Source organism: Coregonus clupeaformis, unplaced genomic scaffold (assembly GCF_020615455.1).
Source record: "Coregonus clupeaformis isolate EN_2021a unplaced genomic scaffold, ASM2061545v1 scaf0575, whole genome shotgun sequence".
Classification (NCBI taxonomy): domain Eukaryota; kingdom Metazoa; phylum Chordata; class Actinopteri; order Salmoniformes; family Salmonidae; genus Coregonus; species Coregonus clupeaformis.
Window position 1 is genome coordinate 51,648 of NW_025534030.1, and position 17,173 is coordinate 68,820.

General features: G+C 41.7%; 1 pseudogene; it reads left to right on the plus strand.

Annotated features, from left to right (window-relative positions):
* The window catches only part of LOC123485103, a 28,410-nt pseudogene that overhangs the window by 1,694 nt on the left and 9,543 nt on the right, over nucleotides 1–17,173 (plus strand).

A 17,173-nucleotide genomic window follows, 5' to 3' on the forward strand; every position in this document is an offset into this window, starting at 1 on the left:
ATTATAGCAGGTATAGCCTTTCTCCACTAAATGATTATGTCCAGTGAATTATTCACTCCCCCCTTCCTCCTCCCAGGTGTCAGTGCAGTCATGCAATTACGAACCACTGCGGTGTTGGGCAACTTCGTGATCATGGCCCAACACCTCAACACCATCATGGCGACAGAAAGCTGCTGAAAAGCACCCTGGATGGAAAGATAGCCATCAGCTTTCCTTCTCCTGAGGTGAGGCCGGCACCAGGCGCAGTAGGCAGGTTATCTGCTCTGATCTGACTCTAATCCCGTCATGGCGGGGCAAATGGCTGATGGTGGTGGTGGTGGTGGTGATAGGACAGAATTGTACACAGTACGTACTAGAACGGACATTACTATTCCAATTCAAATTAGCGTTCTGCAATGTGTGGACCCGAGTGGCCATATTGAAGTGTACCATGTCAAATTGCCATGGTCTGAGAACTATTTTCCTACAGGAACATATTGCTGTGCTGCATCACCAGGCAGCCGTCACTGTAGAGGCAGAGCTTCCCAAACACAGTCCTGTGGCCCTTCCTGAGTGCACGTTTGGGTTTTGCCCAAGCACTACACAGCTGATTCAAATAATCAAAGCTGAGTTGGTTATTTGAATCAGCTGTGGCAATGCTAAAACAAAAAGCCAAAACGAGTTTATTGACTGAGTTTGGGAAACCTGCTCCTAGGCTACCTGTAAGCCTCAACAAAACACTTTAGGGTAGAGTCAGTGTACAGTCGTACATTATTAAACCAGTTTATCTTGTTGATAGAATGCCTCAAGAGAATTGTTGCCAATGCCAGTTAGAAGAGCACATTCATCAGAATTCACACAGAATGTCAGATTAAGTTTTATAATCACTGTTTCTCATGTAATATAAAGCTATAAAACAGATTGGCTGCCCAAAGTTCCTTGTTCAAAATCAAATGTATTCCAATACATTGCATGCAAATCAAAATAATAATGAATACTCATTTGAGATATGCAAATACTGAATATGTGTTGAAAGCAAAAATAAATAATGCATATATTTGACAGTTTTAACATGAAACCCAGATGAAGCTAAGAGCGGGGGCCCCAGGACAGGGTGGGAAACCCTGCTGTAGAGTGAGTGACCTGTGGTTCACCTTCACTCTCTGCCTTGCTAACTTTCTGTCAGTGCCTCCCAGGCCATATGATCTGTGCTGTAGCATGCAACACTGGCACCGTGAATTATTAAAAGCCACAATATTATTCCCTCCTGTCCATCCCTCAGCATTGAATAGAATATGATTGATTGTTCTCTCAGCCTTTCAACATTGTATTGGGCCTGACCTGCAGGTCCATGTAAGACAATGAATGCAAAAGACTCTACATGCCTGCATCTCAATGCAAAGACTGTAGTCTTTCTGTGCACTGATGTATATTTTTTCTGCCTCAGTGATTGTAGTATACTGTACCTGTCATCAAGTATGCAGGTGACTCTAAATATCTATTATGTTACATTATCAATATGCAATAGAGAGATAGGTTGAGAGAGGTGCAGTCGAGAGGTTCTGAAACATGCCCTTGTACGATATCCATTCCTGGTATTGAAACGACCATGGTTCACAACTGACAGAGTTGAAATTCTTCTAGGGAAAGAAGATCGGAGGTCTGGAGTCTGAACGGGCTGGTGGAGCTGGAGGACTCCCTGACAGGAGAGGGTGAGCGACAGCGAGGACGAGGCGGCTGACATCATTGAGGACAACCTCCACAGGCAGCCTCCGACGCACGGCCAAAGTAGGCTACTGGTGTCATGTGTGTGTGTCTGTGGGTAGGGGGTGTGGATGTGTGGGCGGGGGGTGTGAGGGCGTGTGCCTGTGTGCGTGATTGTGCATGCTTGTGACAATGACGAGGATAACCTCTGCAGTGACAGCCAAGGGTGGGCTGCTGATCCTCGGCCGGGCCTGTCGACCTCTTTCCACCCTTCCTGCATAACGTAGACGAGTCAGGAAGCAAGTGCAATTAGTGAGTTTAATGACGAAGAACACTGAACGATACAAAACAAGAAAAGCGTCTAAACATGGAAACATAAACAATATTACCTGGTGGGTGATAACAACAGAGTGCTATATAAAGGGAAGTAATCAGGAGGTAATGAAGTCCAGGTGTGCCTAATGAGGCACAGGTGTGCTGTTGGGATGGGTTGCCAGGACCGGTGGTTAGTAGGCGTCGAGCGCCGGAGAGAGGGAGCGGGAGTGGACGTGACACTTCCTCTAGAGTTCCACCTGCGAGGCGTATGTCTGTGTCTCTTGTCTAGGGTTGCAAAGATAGGGTATATTACTGGACACTTTCAAAGTTTAACAGTAAACTGCAGAATTTTGGTATCTTTCAAATGTTTTTATATGAAAATCTATCAAAAGAGATCCAACGGCCCTTTCAGGTGCTTCAGATTATCACAGGTGTCTGTAATTATCTTTGGCCTTCTGTGTGGACTATCACATGGAAATATAGGAAATAATTCAATAAGATGAGTTGCAGAGTTAATTGAAAATAATGCCATTGTTGAATAGATGCTTTTTCATTAATTACATTTAAAAAAAGTATTCAAGTATAAATTACCAAGATTACGATAGCTTGCCATAGATTTTCTGTTAATTTGCAAAATTACTGAGGATTCAGTGGCAGTAAATTGCAGTAGCTTTGCAACCTAGTCCTGTCACTAAACTCTGGGCCTGCCTGGATGTAGTCGTAGCATGTTTCCTGTCACTCCTTCTCAACTCCATCTCCCGCTCTCATATCCACTTAGCATAAGGCCAGTGTCCTCACTCCTCCATTGTCCCTCAATTCCCGTGGGAGGCGAATGTGTATAATCTTGATCTGCTACAGTTGTGTTGACAACCAAGTTATAACACTGTTATAGGACTGATACTGTCGGGTTGCATTCTCCTCTGACGCCATTTTTTATGAAAGACACATGGGGCTATAGCCAGGGACTAGACACCCAAGGACTCCTAACGCGCGGAGAGAGAGAGAGAGAGAGAGAGAGAGAGAGAGAGAGAGAGAGAGAGAGAGAGAGAGAGAGAGAGAGAGAGAGAGAGAGAGAGAGACCATTAACAGATGAGATGGAGTCCATTTTGCATCTGTAACAGTGATTCTCTATGTTTTATTAAAAGCATGAATTAGGAGAATGGCATACTAGGGTTGACATGGTTTGATCAATATGGTAATCAGGGGTAGAAGCCAGAAGTCTACAGGGCAGTAGGCTCCGTGCCCTTGGCCCGTTGTAACTGACTGATGACAGACTGTAGCTCAGAGTCTCTGTTTGTGTTCGGCTCGGATTAGCTTTCCTATAGAGGCAGCCCAGGTGTAACTAGGACTGGGAGACTTAAGTTGCATTGCTAATTAGATTGGCCTTGTGCCCCGCCTGCATACCTCAGCCTTACGGTCCTTGACTGATTGGCACTGGCAGACCTGTGGTTGGCTTCATAGTGAAGTATCACTTAACCCCATATTGGGGTTGTCTCAATCCTGCTGCTTTCACCCATGGCTAGCTACACTCCACTCCTCCTCTCGCGAACTTCTGAGTGCCGCGTTGCTCTTATCGCACAGCCTTGTCTATTGTCAAAACAAGGTTTTACTGGCAATATCCAATCCTCCTAGTGCATTTTTGTACAAGCCATTTGCCTAATTTATATGTAGTTGAATTGAATGTAGCCTAGTGAGTCCAACACTCCAATTTTCCCTGTGGATCAATAAAGTTTAATCAATTCAACTCTCTCCTTCTTTCCTCAGAAATCAAAACAGCGTCTGTCAAAGGAGCTGTCAGACTGCGTGGTTTACTGCAAGAGTGTCCACTTCAGCAGCTTCAAGCACTACCGCATCCACTCCAAGTTCTACGAGATCTCCTCCTTCACAGAGTCCAAAGCCCGCCGACATGAGAGAGGCAGGTGGGCTGAATCCCTACGGTAACTCATGACATCATCAGTCCGGCTCAACCACTCCTTTACTCACTCCAGGACAGTTTGTGTTGTTCTGTTTGGACCTCAAAACAGAAACCAAAAGTTGTTGATTTACTAAAAGTACTGTCTGATGAGTTAGATTTAGTCAATTATTCATTCAGAGGCAAGTGCCGAAACAGAAGCAGAATGACTAGGGGCACAGTGCTTTGTCTGTCTACTGTTCAATAGCATGGTTCCTCAGATCATCTCATGTATGGTTAACTGCCTGTCTCTTCCAGGGGAAGGATTTGGCCATCACAATGCCAAGGCAGCTGACCAGGTTATCCCAGTGGCCTCAGAACAGACTCCTCCAACCCCAGCCCCACAGGAGATGTGGAACACAGGGACTCAAATAGGTGAAGGGCGTTTGCAGGATGTTCTAAAAGCATGACACAATGGATTAAACAAAGATCAATTTTCAATTTACAAACATGACTTTGTAGAGCGAGTTAAGCTTATTCTTCTGTTCATTAGGATCGGTTGGTTCATTTCTCTGTTTTCCTTGTTTCTCAGTTAGGGTCCAGATTTTCAGGCGGCGGGGTTGAGATGGACCTCAACGATGGACTGTTCAGTCAAAATGGCCGCTGTGGCTACGTCCTCAAACTGACTTCATGAGGATGTCCAGAAGTGGAAGTTCGATCCTGAGTTCCACAGAGCCGGAATGACTACCAACCACTCAGTCTCTGCATTCAGGTACAAATAACAAACTGAGACCTACCTAAGACACAACCTGAACTACAGAAACCAAGCGGAATGCTAACTTACCTATCTGACCTCAAGCTCTCTCATTGTGTGTGTGTATATGTTGTGTGTGTTTTCAAGGTGATCCAGTGGACAGCAGCTTCCCCAGTGAACATCAGGAGAGCTCTGTTGTGGACCCGTTTGTGAGTGGAGATTCATGGAGTTCCTCTAGACCAGGCCAAACAGAGACCAGATACATAGACAACAATGAGTACTATACACACCACATTAAATCCCAATCACATAAATGATAATGTGACTTTTACAGTAATGTTGATACAAAAAAGCAGTATATTGATATTATTCTATTCTATTTTATATATTAATGGATTGTGTTTGTTCCGAGGTTCAATCCGGTGTGGTATGACACTTTGCGGTTCAACATTCATGCGCCTGAGCTGGCCCTGGTGCGCTGTGGTGGAGGACTACGACAAGGCGTCAAGGAATGATTTTGTCGGACAGTATACCTTGCCTTTCTCATGTATTCAGCAGGTAAGGCTCATCCGCATGTATTCTGCCTCTGTATTTAAGCATTCTCATTAAATAACCTCTAATATGACAGTAATATGTAATAAGATGGGATCAATGACCTAATCGGCTGTTTTACTCTCTTTTCAGGATAAAATCACATCCACCTCCTGTCTAAGGATGGCACCAGTATTCCTCCACTCATATTTGTACATGTTAGAATCCCACTAACCTTGTATGAGCTGAACATTAGAATTCCAGTCGCTGCTTACCTCTCTGGCATTTACAAGACTTATGTAGATGGAACAACTGGAAGGTGGAAGACACTGAAGGTGGAAGACGGGACTAAAAGAGAACAAACCATCATAGTATTACTAGACCCAGTTTTGGACATTCAGAGCTAGTTTCACAAACTATGCAATGAATACTTCCTGTAACTACTTCCTCAAGCCGTATGTAATGTTGTGCTTTCAAGGTGATAGCTAAAACTAAGCCAAATGTTTTTTGTAGGTATTAATGTACTTTTAGAAAGTATGATTATGATTTGTGTGCTTTTCACTTGTGATCTAGATTTCTATATTTATAGTGTGTATTCCCAATTGGATGTATTACTGAAGAACTGGCTCTGGGATGATTCTGCTTTTCCAACTCTTTCATCAAATGCTAGTCAACTTTACACAGCTGTTGTAGAGATTATTTTGTTTTGTTGCAATGATATGTAGTGGATAAATGTACCACCACTGGTCAGTAATAACACATTTCAACATAATTTCAGTCAGTCTTCTTATACCACACCACAGTATTTTTTATGAACCAAGCTCCTCAGAACGTAACATTGGTGAGGCTGTTTTGGTTAGAGTTGCTTAGCCTGATGTAGCCTGGGCTTACTGTAGGACCCATTTCCTTCCTAATTTGCCTATTGGCAAGTTTGGTTTAAAATGGGTCATGATGCCCAATTTAAACTAATATATTCCATTCCTCACCTCTCTCACTCATATTATCATTTCCATGAACAATATTCTAGACAATCCCTTTGAAGTATAAAAAGCAATTATAGAGGAGCGCCAAAATGTCTCAACTTTTGTCATCTGTTTGGATCATTTGATAGAAGATGTATATGTTGCTGCTGGGTTAATAGTTGTATATTTTTTGTTCACACTGTGTGTTCGTGATGTATAGCAGGGTCTACAACCCTGTTCAGGAGAAACTACCCTACAGATTTTCCTCCAACCCCAGTTGTAACTAACATTAGCTTTATGAACCAGCTAATTATTAGAATCAGGTGCTAGATTGGGGTTGGGTGAAAGCCTACATGACAATGTCTCCAGGAGCTGAGGTTGTAGGGCTTGATGTATAGCCTATTGTATTGTGTTATAGCATATCTATTAACTCTTTGTACTATTGTTCAATTCAGACTTCATAGACCTGTATTATTTGTTTATGTATTTAGCTATTTATGCATGTACTACAGTAGTTAGTTATTTGCCATATCCATTTGCAAATAAAGATAGTTTTAATTTATCTAAAGAGTTCAGCAACTGGTAGATTACCTCATGGATGTATATATACAAAGATAAAGTACATATGACATTTTATCATCTTAATAATTTAGATATGCATCTGACTTTTTTGCACCCATTTTGTTTTATTGTAGGCATATTTTTTTGCCCACTCCATCAGTCACTGCGGGACTTTGTTGGGAAGGGCGGAACTATAGTTTGTAAAAAAATTGTTTCCCCCGGTCACATATCACAGAGACGCACATTTTCTTGTTGTCGATTTTTTTACATTGTTAGCTAGCTCGAGCATAGATGTGGCTTCGGAGACAGATTTTATCTTTATTTAACTCCAGTAACTTAAAGGCAGTATGGTTGGAAAGGTGTGGGTCATAGCTTCATCAGGCTGCGGACAAGCTTGACAGGTCTGCCGTCCGGTGGCGTAAGATCCACAGATTTAGAAAAGGCACCGATTCCTGTGATTCCAAGTGGTTCATTCATCTTCGATGTAAACAAGACAAACAATGCACAGCTGCACATAAAGAAGGATGAAAACATGAAGGTATTTTATCAACATACATAATTTAACGTTCGCTTGCCAAATGCGTCTATTTTAAAAAATGCGTCTATTTTTAAATTATTTTAGATAGTTTTAGCTAACGTTATAGCCTAATATTGTTAGAACAGTTAGCTGTAGCTAACGGTTGGCTATTTCACTAGCTAGCTAGGTCATAATTTGTACATTTCCTTGGGACCACCCTAGCTGGCCATAGAAATTACTATTAGTATGACGTTTTTTTTATTATATTTATGTATTTGGGTGTCAATGTGGATGTTCTCTTCCAACAGACCCCACTGAGTTCCTTTCCGTGGAATCTTTGCTGGCACACCCGTCAGACCTGAAGCCCTCGTGCAAACTCTTAGGATTTGAGAAGAACCATCCAATGACACTGTTACACCTGCACAGAAAGGTAAAGACACTTTGATTGTCAACCAAATTGTTAGCTAGTTAATCCATTGAAATCTGCACGAGAGTATTTGTCTGTGTCTCAATAGCGAATCATATTCTTCCTTCAAGTATATACATTTCATTTTCAATGACGTTTTAGCTCCTCAAGAGCTTGTCCTGGAATGTGTTTATTTACAGCAGCATCAACCAGGCACATAGTATTTTTCTTTACATTCTATATTCTCTCCTTAAAGAGGGCAGAGAATACAAAATAATCACTCGACAGCAAGTGACTTGTGATGTGATGATGGCAACAGTCTATACAGTATATTGCTTACCATTGATATAAAAGGTGTAATGAAGAAAGTAACTGATAATAATATGCCATTTTGTAGGCACTTTTATCCGGCGACTTAGACAATTTTACGTAGCAAAGTGGTCCGTGGATGACAACTATAGATAAGAGACTAACCATCCAGAATTATTAATTATATGAACTTATTGGAGACTCTATTTCATTTACGTATTCAAGCTGACATGTTTTTTAACATATATTGTTCCATTGATGTTTACATATTGCTGCATGTAGCCGCCTACCTCTTCCCTCTTGTGACCTAGGCTCTTTTGAATAAGCTGGAACCCCAAAGTCAGTCAGTCAGAGCAGCTGCTGCGGTGGCAGAGCTGCAGCAAAAAGCCCATCTTCCTTGTTAGACAACAGAGGACTGGTTCTTGTTGTAGCCTCTCTGCAGCATAAATAGTTCAAATCAAGGTTCAGTTCAGCTGCCTAGCTCCCCTGCATCAGTGTTCCTCCCTTATTAGATGAGTCGTGGCACCACTGACGCACAGAAAGAAGGCTGAGTGCTGCAGGGTGTAGTTCTCTTGGTAGAATTGCTGCCCGCTGCAGACCCATGGAAGTATTGGATGGTCCTGTCCCTTGTGTTGTGCAGTGTAACAGTGATGATGTTGATATACAGTGTGTAGTAGTCTGCCCAGGCTCTTTGTTAGAAAGACTGTTGAGAGATTTGTGGTGGCACTTTTACTGTTTGGATTTCTCATCAAGGTTGTTCCAATGTCTTGTTGTCTCTTGCTTGTTTAGGCTTTTGTCTGTAATGCATGGTGGGAAGGGTGTTCCAGGGGTGCCAGGTCCTGGCTGGCTCAATCTCTGCAGATGGTGTCTGACTGTTCCCTGTGGCTAGTGAGCAAGGATTTAAATGGCTTCAGTTTCTGCATTACCCCCCTGTTTCTTTCTCTTGTTTCTCTCATACTCACGCGCTTGCAGACCGCGCTTTTCACACACACACACTGCTAGCCAGTACTCACTCAGCCTTTTTTCGCATCGTTGGATGTGTGTGATCTATGTATAGCTATATTTAGCTGTTTTATTGATTAGGCTAGCCAATTAAAGCAAGTGCTTTCCTAGCTGCTGACAAATTTATGAGATAAAAAAAAGTCAGGGCAATGAGGATGCAGTCTTCCATCTGTTGCCATGGTGAAATGTTTGTGGTGTGCTCTTGTTTTGCCAAAACAGTGTCTGTAGACACAATTATATTACCTTCCTTGTGAAATGGTAGCTAGGTTTTGAAGGCAAAGTATAATTTGACAGTGGGTGTTAGTGGAAAAATAAAATTGAAGAGGTATAAGGAAAAGTTTAATAAGAATGCTCTTTTTAATTTCTGTCCATGGAAATGGTATGAATTGGTTTGCCATCTCATCAGAGCACCAGCAATGATAAACATGAGAGAGAAAGAAATAAGCAGACAGACATTGAGAGCTGTAGGCTCTTCTAGCTGTGAAAGCTGCTGTGATTAAAAGCACTGCTCGCTTCTCACATTCACAATGAGGAACGGAAGGGGACAGGCGTTATAGAAAACCAATTATTTTTAGTCTACAGCTTATCATTTCAGCTAAAGCGCTGTCGTTGTAGTATTAATAGGGCATTTCACCGGAAGGATCCCAAATTCACTTCTACCGACTCCTCCATTCATATTACATTTTGGCTCGTTCTTCTTTGGTTAGATCGCCGTGGGCACCCTATCCTCGACGTTGTCTGTCTGTCTGCCCACAGTGATTAAAGCCCTCTGGTTTCTGTTCAGGCATCTATCCAGCTAGCCACTCTACTTCGCTATACTTTTAATTATAAAATACTCTGTTCTCTCTAACTCTGTCAGAGCAGAAAGCAGCAAGCAAATGCTGTATGTCATATCCTTTCATCCGTTGCCTGTTGTAAGCCCCCCTGAAAGTACATATCAACAGATAAAAACTCTTATCGGCCACATTTAATTAGATTGATTTAATGAATATTGTATGCACACTTACTGTTGGTGCTTGGCATATTCGTTGGCAGCAAATGCGCTTTGTATGTACATGTGGCTGCTTGCCTTTTGGCTACATCATTTCCCATTCTCCTGACTGAATATCAGTCTGCAGTTTATTTCTATTAGGCCTATTCAATTTGCCTTAGTTCATAGTCTTCACCAGGGTTCTCGCTGACCTTTTACAAGGAGCAAGTGTTAAACAATTTAAGAGCACAATTAAGCTTATTTAAGGTAACAAGCTGTTTTTTTTGTAGTAATGGTGCAAGCATGAGATCAGGAATCTGCGCTCGGTGTATTCTCCATGGCTGCGAGTAAAAAGTGGTAATCATTGCAATTATCATTTTTTATTATTACAGTGCTTTGGCAAATATTTAGTAGCATATGCGAGTAAAATGGATTTGCACTGTAGATCCCTGTTCACTAGCATGTGTTCTGTTCTACGTTCGTCTTGAACAGAAAAGTCTGCGTTTCAAAGAGCAGACCTCACTTACTGCCCATGCCACGGCGCAATGTTAAAAGTGATGACTGCGGCAGTTGATCGTTCAGTGACCACCTGCTTTGACAAAGAGCACCCTCTGCACTTTAATAGTGGGTATCAGTATCTGAGCCGGGACCAAACAAAACCACCTCTTGCGTCTTGTTATCCAGCTCCCGAAGGCACTACCCCTCCTCCTCACCCTTCCTGTCCTCCACCTAACAGAGAGCTGCATATCCAATTATACCAGAGAAAAGGGGAAAGCGGAGAGGCTAAGCGAGACAAACCAAGCAGGAAAGGAAATATGGAATTCTCCCAACCACTCATAATAAAGCTAATCAAGTTTCAAGGTTTTGTGATGTGCACTAGTACAGTGAAATGCCTGCTTATCTAATCACTGCTATCTATTTCACTGTGTGCTGAGGGCAATACTCTCTGGGGGTACAGGACCAGGAGGTGGTAAGTGAGCTCTCTCCCCACCACAAACAGCCCCAGGTCGGGTTTGGGTTTAACCCATCAGCAGTCCAGGACCAGGGCTGTCAGGAGGTGAGGGATGCAGCAGGAGTAGAGATGACTATCTGGCAGCCTCTGCTGCTACAGCAGAACCACACATTTATTTATTGACACTGTGGTGGCAGATTAAAAGATTGGACCAGGCAGGAAGGAGCTGCCCTCTGCAGGCCAAAGGTGGTGTGTTTTTTGCAGCTGGAAGAGCTGTATCTGAGCACTTTGCATTAAAGATGCACGGAGAAATGAAAAGAGATCGATGAAAATACTTTCGCTTGGTTGGATAGTTAATTTTTTATGCCACCACGTTTTGGGTTGAAATAAACTCTGTGATAGTGACTGGTTTGGCTATAGGATTAGAGATGACACATTTTCTGCAAGGATTTATTGATCGGCGTGATACATCCTGGGGTAAAGAGTGACCCTGATTTGTGATGTGAGGCGAGAGCCTGACCTGTCTATTGCCATGGCAGCAACAGCAGTGAGGGTGGCTGGGAATTGGTCGGTCATCCTGTCAGTGAGGAAGATGATCGGCAACATCAATGAATCTAGTTGTGGTTGGTGTGGCTCAGTTGTTTAGAGCATGGCGTTTGCTATGCCCGATGATCATGAGTTCGATTCCGCTTGGGCGCCCATATGGAAAATATATGCAAACATTACATTTACATTTTAGTCATTTAGCAGACCACTCTTATTCAGAGCGACTTACAGTTAGTGAGTGCATACATTTTCTATGCTGATGTACTTTACAAATGCCAATATCGTCAAATGACTTGGATGAGACTTGAATGTGACAACAGTGCAAGGAAACCAAACCAAAGCATGTTGTTGTCGCCCATTGTCCATAGACTGGCTTACAGGGTAAGGAAACCAATGTCATAGTAATTTGGGTGAACTAACTGGCCAAGAAATACACCCATGCATACATCTCATCTCCACTCAACAGAACCAGATCTACCTCAGAAGACTATTTCTCATCTCCACTCAACAGAGACAGATCTCTGCGGTTTGTCAAATTCATCGGCTTCTTTTCCTACATCAGTCAAAGCCAAAACGGAGCATTACAGTATTCAAAATGCTTGCAGGATTGCATTATATCAAAGAACCTTTTCAAAAATCATTAGAAAAGTAAAATCGATAAGTCAATAATTAGAGTACATTATAATTATCAGTGATAAGAGTAACAGGGACTTCATAAGACTTTCTAAAGCTCCTTTCCTGTCCAGATAGAGAAAACATGGTGTTTTATCATAGTCACATAATGAAAGGTGTCAGGCCAACATATTGGGAGGTCCTCCTCAACTGAGAATCAGTTCATACTTGTTTAGGGCCTAAATTAAATATGGACTGCAATATTATGACTAAGTCACGGAGATAAAAGCATCTGCTAAATGGCATATATACAGTATATGATGTTAGTTGGAGTCAGTGTCACACTTTGTCTAACGAAGTAGTAGTGATGGGGGAAATCGGTAAAGTTTATATCGTGTGTGTGTATATTATTTTGGACGATATTCTATCGATGCTTTGTCTCACAGGTATCGGTTTATGAAAACTGTTTGCTAGGTAGCGTTACCCACATGAGAAAATACTATAGTACACTATGGTATAAATACTGTAGGATTACTACATTTATATACTACAGTAATCACTGTAGTGGTTTTGTGGACTTTACTGTGAGTATTTACTATAGTGTTTTTGTTTCAATATCTTTGACATAATACCACTTCTTTCTCCTTGAGGACACCAACTAGACAAAATACTAAAATAGCACATTTTCCATAAACTATAAATGTAGTTAGGACTGTGGTCTGAATGGATAGTTCAGAGCTTCTGCTCTTTATAACCTGTAGAGAACACAACATATGGTCTATACTTGGCATGTATAGGTTTCTCACTCATGGTGCACGATAATTGGGATGACGGAGGGAGGGAATAGGTAGGTTATATGCAAATGAAATACTGTAGTAGTATTACTATAGTTAAAGTGTAGTGTGTTTGCGGATACTACTGTAGTATTTACTATGGTATTCTACAGTATACTACACAATGGCACTTAAACCTAATTGCTCCTGTAAGTACGCTCTGGATAAGAGCCATAGTGTGAAATGGCCCATTAGAAATTAGCAGGTATGCTTTTGTGTGCTTATCAATGCACAAGTCCCTTTCCACACTTTTGTCGATAAAGCAATTTTTTTTATTAAGTCATACTGGAGTTTTACTACGCGTGAAGTTTCAAATTCATCCTGTCATTACTAAATGTGTTGTGTGATATGTATTTGAAAATGACTGTTTTTTTTAACACTAACATTTGATTAATAAAATATTTAATCAGTCGTCTTCTTATGAATGAAGGGATGATGATGCGCTCTTTCTGCGAGAGAGGAATCAAATTTGATTGAGTCCTCAACTCCTGGCTCCAACACTTCATTCAGGGAAAGTGGAGTTAGCCTGCCTCAGAGCAGGTTAGTTCTGAAGGATTCGTTGCCATAGAAATGTACCTGGCTAAAAGGTGACCCACTTTCATGTCACCGGTGGCTGGTTGGGGCTATCGATTGAACTCGAGTTGGCCAGGATTAGCTCGCTAACTCCTCTATCGTTCGTAGTACACAACTCTGATCTCTTTGTGAACCAGTTGCTGCTGTTGTCTAAGGATGAGCTCTGGTTAGGATCCATCAATATTTGCTTCCCGGGTAAAGTAATGAGAGTAGACTACAATTGTCACTGTACCGATCAATACACTTACATAACTGCTGCTCGCAAGGCCCAATGGTTTTATCCCGTTTACTCATCAACCGTGCTGTGGTCATTGAAATGACTGGTGTTCTTGTTGTTGGCTGGCTGTTGTTTAACCTTTCAACCTTGTGGCTGCAGGACGGAGATCGATAAGGGACAGAGTTAAAAGCAGACCGTGCAGCCTTTGCTCACCCACCATGAGCACTTTTTAACCATGTTAGCTAAAGCATTACTCAGAAATGGATGACATTACTTCAATTTAGATTATTTGTCAAAGTTAATCATTACCCTGGCATAATTTCAAATTTAAATACTATTGTGAAAGGTATTATTGGACAGTCCATACCAATGTTAGGGTTAGAAATTTCAATTCAGGGTACCCCACTGAAAACCCAATTCTAATTATTTCCAATGCTTTTGATTTGAGAAAATTTGGAATCGGAGTACTTTCTGAATTGAGGCTGAATGAGCTAACCCTGGTCTTATAATACGTTTGTTTTATAAAGAGAGAAGCTGTAGGATGTTTTTAATAGCAGTGGATAGGCGAGGAGGTGGCAGAGAATGAAACACAAACACTATGAATTCCTAATGTGACTGACTCCCACCGTCCCACTGACAGTTTCATTGCCGCAGAATGATATTAGCTACCACCCACTGCTTGGACATCCCTGCCAGCTCTCTGCCAACCGCTGCCCACTCCTCTCCTCCTTTCATTTTTCCTTCCTGCTATCATTAGTGGAGAGTCATTTCCCAAAATGTAGGCTGAAGATGATTTGCAGCACAGTGTGGGCGACTGTATTGTATTATCATAACTTGATTGTGGTTCTTTCCTGCCTTTCCTCCTCACTTTTCTTGATAAGTCATATCCATTTCTAACACATTACAGTACCTATTCAAATACATTCTACAAGGCATTTAGATTCCAGAGATAGGCAGGCACAGTACAGATGATCAATAATATTTAGGTGGGATCTTATATTTGTCCTATTTCACACATAAAAGTGTGTATTGTACAGTTTTGTGAATTGGACATTTTTGGTGTTTTGTATATCAGGAACTCCCCTGAGACCCTCCTGAGTGGGGTCACAGCCAGTAACGTAGTAGCTACACTCCCAGCAGTACAGTGATTAGGACCCCAAGGCCAATTCCAGCACACGCACATGTGTTTTTAATATCTGTCTGTTGTACCCGTGTCTGTTTTTTAAAATGCAACATAGGGGACAGTGTTTTCAAAGCTTACATTTCAACTGGAAGTACCTTAAAGCTAGAATCCTTAGTATCTAATTTAACACTAATGATAGATGCTACATCTAGAATGTCATGAAGTAATATTGATGGTGTAATGTATTTTATCTTTCCAAAGCCTGGATGAATAGGTCTAGTTATTGATCCATCATCAGGGTTAATGTCATTTGCAGACAAAAAAAACATCTATCAAACTAGGCGTCCTTGTTCAGTTTGACAGAATAACAGTATCACTGAATAGGCAGCCACAAAAGGTGCAAGATCCTCTGAAAATGAGGTCCCAGGTTACAATGTAGCCTGTTCAGAAGAAAATCAATTGTGGCACTGTGTGTTGACATAAGAGAGATGAGAGGAAAAGTCCCTACTAGGATGCTTGTACAGGCGGTGTGACGTTTGGGTCCCATTGAGTTCCACTTTAACCTTCTCTCAGGGCATGCCAGTCAGGACCTTGCATTGCTAATTTAAAGCTTGGTCCATCAGTAGACTCTACTAGCTGTATATAAGGCCAGGCTGCAACACGGACACTTCGGCTTTCCCCCAAAGTCATGGAGCAGCGCGTCGATCCTGTTTCTCTCGACGCCGTCAACAGAGGTGAAATCACGGTGATGGCTTTTTTAAAAACACACCACAAAAATACTGTCACATGTTTTTGTGTAAAAAAAAAAAAAAAAAAAAAAGCAGTTCTTTTCTTTACCAACTCCATCTCATTTTCTCTCTCTAAATGTATTCGTTTTCCGAGACACTCCAGTGATATGGTTGACGTGACAATAAGCATACTGTACAGCATCTGTCATTTGTGCTACAGGAAGCAACTGTCTGTGTGATAACCTCTGCTCTTATACGCCCAGTGTCAGTGATAACTCTTTCTTTGTCAGGAAGGGCAGAGATGGGAACAAATGCTCACACACACACACACATCACAACCACACCCCCTAGGGCTACCTATACACAGGGGCCTCAACGCAGTTGTCCCAATTACTAAAAACATTCCATCCCAGGACAGGATGTTTTTTCTAAAGAGGAAAATAGCTAGATATATTAAGAGTGAGTGTTTTCTATTTCTCAACCCCCTCCCTCTGACTGTATCTCTCCTCTGTCTCCATGCCTTTGAACCGGGAAAGACAAGCCACATGTCCCTGATCTAGCCATATCTTCTTCTGGCGCTCACAGCTTTTCTGTGATTACTTTCTCTCTTTTGGGCTTACATTTTCAGCCATGGTTTGTTTTATTACAGGCTTTTATTTTTCCTTAATAAAGTCAAGCTCTAAGCTGAGAGATTTCCATTTCTATACCCCAAACTCAAATCTGTTATTATGATTCTATTCAACTGTGAATTCTTTGCTTTGCAAAGGGAAAATGTAACTGGTTCCAATTATCTTGTGGATTAAAAATTAGGCACATTTCAATTTCCAAAGCATTATAAAAGTCGTCACTCCTTCCTTTATCGTTGATTTAATTGCTTTGAATGTTGATTAATTGAATTGCTTTGAATGGTGATGAATTGAATTGCTTTGAATGGTGATAGATTGAATTGCTTTTAATGTTGATGAACTGAAATGCTTTTAGTATTGATGAACTGAATTGCTTTGAATGTTATGTTCTATTGTTGATTACCTCTTTACATGGTGTAGCTTCTCCTCTTGGGTATGTTTTCTCTACTGAATGTGAAGTGCCATGTAACATTGTGGATGCACTGTCTGTCTGTCTGTCTATTTCACAGCCCCTGGGCGAAGAAACAGCAGATGAAGAAAAGAAGAAGATGAAGGAGAGGAGAGACCGGTGGCTTAACAGTGAGTATTGTCATAACTTAACATCGATCCGACTCCTTACTGTTTCTATGAAGGAGACCCTCCTATTTGGCTGGTCTGCCCGTGCCGACACCTTTCCCTGTCAGAGGAATAAGGCACCCTCACCAGAGGGCCTGTCGGGAACTTTATTGGCAGGAACATATGTGATGAATGTGGTTCTGTACAAAGAGAGATGATGAATGAATATACTGTACATAATAAACATATCACTTGATAATGAATGGCTAAGCAGATACAAGAGCAATAATAATATGGACTGTATAGTGATATTGGCACTTTAGTGATAATGGCACTTCTTCTGCCCACACCATTCACATGTCCACTTAAGAGAGACTGAAGAGGCTCACAAGAGCAGAGCAAGAGGACTGTTTCTGCAGCTCTAGCAACCACCAGACCCTAGCAAGCGATCAGTGGCCTGGTCACTGGGAGTCATTGGGAGATTGAGGAGCGGTTGCCAGGCCCCTA